The 4,276-nt window shown below is 59.0% G+C and overlaps 1 pseudogene; it reads right to left on the bottom strand.

The window, feature by feature from the left end:
* Positions 1-2,585: 2,585 nt before the first annotated feature.
* Positions 2,586-4,272, bottom strand: LOC138986997 (testis-specific Y-encoded protein 1-like; annotated as a pseudogene).
* Between the last annotated feature and the right edge of the window lie 4 nt (positions 4,273-4,276).

A 4,276-nucleotide genomic window follows, 5' to 3' on the forward strand; every position in this document is an offset into this window, starting at 1 on the left:
CCAGTCACGTTGGCCGGATCCATTGTCTGTGCCTTCCCTCAGGGAACCAGAAAACAAGGAGCGCTGGCCTCCGCTGACTTGGAGAACCGCTTTCTCCGTGTGCATCTATCTAGGTCGTTCCTTGTCAATGGCGTGGCCCTGTTGCTAGCCCACCAGCCGTCAGGGCCCACAACACTCCGAGTGAGGCCCCTGTGCTTCCCACCTGTGTAGCTTGCTGAGTGCACCTGTCTCCCTGTCTCCCTGTAGCAGGAAAAGGCCAAAGAGACGCCCGGGCCTGCAAGGGCCCCAAGAGACTGTGACAGGCCTGGGTCTGATCCAATCTTGTGAAGAAGGAGCACGTGGATACAGGCACTCTTCCGATACAAGGCACGGAACCTGAGGCCGTAAAGGTAAGGCGGCAACCCTACACGCCGTCCCTTCTCTTTAACACTACCCAGACACACTCAGTCCCTGAACCGATGCTGCCCTGGGCACCCGGCCCTGTCTGGGCCCACAGCTCATGCCTCCCTGGGCAGAAAGCAGCTTTGCTACCTCAAAGGCACCAAGAGGCCTTGTACCACCCGGGCCTCACTGCTTTGCTAAATGCCAAGACTCTCTTTCAGTTGCTCTCATTAGGCCCAGCTAGAATTCCCGACAGTCAGGCATCCCTGCTTGCCTACACAGCCCACATGCCAAGGAAGCCAGTCCCCGCTTGGGCCCGGGGACATCCAAGACGGTCACCTGGAAGGCAGGGTGCCTCTGAGTGTCATCTGGTGCAGATGCCCTACGACAGAATCAGAGACTCTGCTCCAGCGACACTGCCAGAAACCTCCGTCTGGGGCAGACGCACCCCTTAGCCCCTCCGCCCCCCCACAGCCGGGGGCAAGACCCCAGAGGAAGGAAGGAATTCACGTCAGGACTTGGAGCACGACCCATGGGGTATCTTTGGCAGGGCCGCTAATGCCTAGCCCCTGGGCCCTGAAATCCACCAGCAGGCTCTCAACCGCCCCCAGGGGCTTCCCTGTCTGCCATTCTCCCGAGGTCCCTTGGCACATGCAAGTAGCCCACCATCCTTGCTTCCTCCCTCTTCCCTCCCTCACAGGCACACTCCGGCAGAGGGACGCACACGTACACCCACACCTGCGCCTCCCTCGCCTTTCTGCCCTGCCGAGGAGGCTGGAAATGCCTGACGCGTCTGCCACGCTCACACCCTGTCTCTCCTCGCGTGCCTGTGGTTTTGCACGGACAGCCTAGCTTAGCACATCTTGCGTTGTGTTTCGCATCATGCCAGTGTGTGAGACCCTCGTGGAGACAGCGCGGGCCGATGGGCCGATCCTGGGCAGCACTGGCCCAGGGCCCTCCCGGGTCTCCTTCTTACGTGTGTGGAACAAGTCCCCAGTGCAGCAGGCAATCTGTGCCTCTTTCTCCTTCGGGTCTCTGCTCTTCTCTACAGGAACTTGGCCTCCTCTCCACCCCGGGTCCAGCCGTACCCTCGCCCACCATTTCCAGAGGCCGGCCCACGTCCCCATGGACTGAGGGCTCCTCAGGCAGCGGTTTCAAAGCCCCGCCCCACCTGATTTGCCCTCGCGGAATCCTCAGACCATGCACTTCCCTCTCCCTGGTCCAAGCACACACAACCACAAGTTAGAAGTGGCGAGCGTGTTTTGGATTTGGTCTAATTGCGGATTTCTCGAGCCACGGTCCGCAGGTATCACTGGCCATCTTTTCCTCATTCCCATCCTGGATACGGTCATGCGGAGAGTCGGTGACCAACCTCCGTCAGCCTGGGGACGCCTCGTGCCTCCTCTTCTGGTCGCTCGTCACCTCCTCTCCCGTCGCCTTCATCTCTGCGTCCGCCCTGGGCCGGACACACACACACACCCCCGCATAAAGACAGGTGACACAAGCACACGCGTGTATACACACACATGCTTTGCACGTGGACACGGACGCAAACAGGGAACACAGGGGTTTCAGGAGCCGAAGACCCGTGTCCAGCAATGACGGAGATGGTGTCACTAGGCACCATGTCCTGCCCCTGGGGCTCCCTGTCCACCTCCTCCCAGAGACGTCCGGATTTTCCCTGAAGCAACTTCAAGCTCAGCAGGTGTGGTGCTGGTGAGATCAGAGTATTGGATGTGGAAATTCACACAAGATCCCAAAGTCAGCGCACAGGTGCACTGGGGCCCTGGACAGGACGCCCTTTCAATGACAGGCCATCCTAGGTTAAGGGGCGGAAGTGAAGGGCCCAGGCATTCTCAAACTCAGTGAGAGGAAGGACGCCGGGGGAATGGCAGGACCCAAGGACAGATGATTCTGACACAGGCACTTAATTCACCCTGCCTCTAGTCGTATCACCTAGGACTCTCGCGCTGCCACCACAGCTGACTGGAGGGGGACTTACTGCGCTCTCGGACACACCGAGGCCCCCCCAGCCCCCAGTCTCAGCAAGTCACCTGCTACATGCTTGACTCAGGCTCTGGCTCTGCAGCCAGTTTGCATGAGCCTGAGCATCCCCATTTGCGAAAGAAAGTACTGTGTCCCAGCTACTATTCGGCTGTCCCTACGGGGCCTACCTCCAGACCCCATCACCACATGTGTTTCTGTCAGTTATCTCTCGTGGACGAACCTTCCTCCTGAGGAGGTAGTACTTCAGGGGATCGTCCCACACGTCTTCGCTGATGATCTGCAGGCAACACGAGCAAGGTCAGCCAGGGGCTGACCAGGCTCCCAACCCTCCCATGAGCAGCCAAGAACTCCAACATCAACCACCTACTGTGTGCAAGCCCAAAGCAACCCCACCTCAGCAATCCTGTTCGATTCTGGGCCGTTGTGGCCTGACAGCCAGTTGAGAAAGTTAAGGCTCCTGGTGTCCAGCCTGCGGTTGGGGGCTCCCCGTTCAAAGTCCCAGAACCAGTGGACTGGAGTGGATCGACGTGCCCTGTACCCTGCAGACAGACCGGGGAGACTGGGGTGGACACCGCAGGTGCATCATCCACACGCTTGCACACCCACACTCATCACCCCGGGAGCCACCTTTTACCAGTGATGTCAAGGTAATACTCCTTAATGATCACCGAGTTCAAGAAGTAGGGGTTGTCCCGAAAGGAAAAGATCAGCTTGCAGCGGGACGGCGGATGGCTCCGCACCTGCACCTGCCAGGATAGCGAGGAGGGAAAAGGTGCAAGCTTCTAGGGGCCTCAGCTTGCCTCCAAGGCAGGCATGATCAGCTTCCCCGATGCCTCTCCAAAGTCTCACAGCACAGGAACATGGCTAACACGTTCCTCCCACTCCCCGCCAGGTCCCATACCCACCCTTCCTCAGACTCCCTCACTGACCTTCAAGTCCATCATGTAGCCGAGAAAGTCTTGATCTTGGTCGCTGATCAGGACGGAGACTTGAGGGTGGCTCATAATCTGCTTTAGGTCAAGGAGCCATTCAGGCCACATGCCGGCCAAGAAGAGCCAGGAGCATCAGCCCTAGTCTGGGGTGGAACAAGGATACTGGAACACGCATCTGCAAGGAGCTTGGCGGGCACTGCCTCTTGCCCGGCCACTGCTGATATCCTCAGGACCTGCCATACCATCAGACACGCTCATGGCTCTGGGCCCCTTGGGATGGTGTGCATCTGCATTCCCCAAGCAGGGGCTGTTTCTGACCGCTACTCTGCTCCTCCAGACCTGTGTATGCTGGGTAGTGGCATGTCACTGCTTATACGGTCAGACTTGCAGTCCTTGGGACAAACCGTGTCTGAAAGTAAAGGGCTTCTTGGGTATGTGTGTGTGTGTTTATGTGTGTGTGTGTGTGTGTGTGTGTGTGTGTGTGTGTGCGCGCGTGCGTGTGTGTGTGAATGACTCACATGTCCCAGCAATGTGCCGGGATCACCCACATTTACACCAATAACTGTCTGCGAACGCTGCTCTTGTGTACCGTCTCTGGTCAATGTTGACTTAGAGGCCTCGGGGGCTGCGCCTCCTCAGATGCAGGCCTGAAGGAGACACTCAAAGGCATGGCTGCGACACGTCCACCTGTGGCCCTGCCCAGGCCCTACTCGGCTGTGCCTTTGGAGCCTGCCAATTGCCCAGGACCGCATTTCCTTCAGTGGCCTCCGGCGCCCTTCCTGTGCCCTCGCCTCCACCCCCTCCGCCTGCTCCTGCCCCTTCTCCCCTTCCTCGTCCTCCTGAGCAGCGGACCCCAAGGAGCAGCGCAAAGGATACAGCTTTGGCCCAGAAGCCAGGGATGCCCTGGATGATGGCGCTCCTCCGAGCCAAGTGTGCGCTTCCTCCTCTGATGGTTC

This window comes from Bos mutus, unplaced genomic scaffold, assembly GCF_027580195.1.
Source record: "Bos mutus isolate GX-2022 unplaced genomic scaffold, NWIPB_WYAK_1.1 CTG377, whole genome shotgun sequence".
Taxonomy (NCBI): domain Eukaryota; kingdom Metazoa; phylum Chordata; class Mammalia; order Artiodactyla; family Bovidae; genus Bos; species Bos mutus.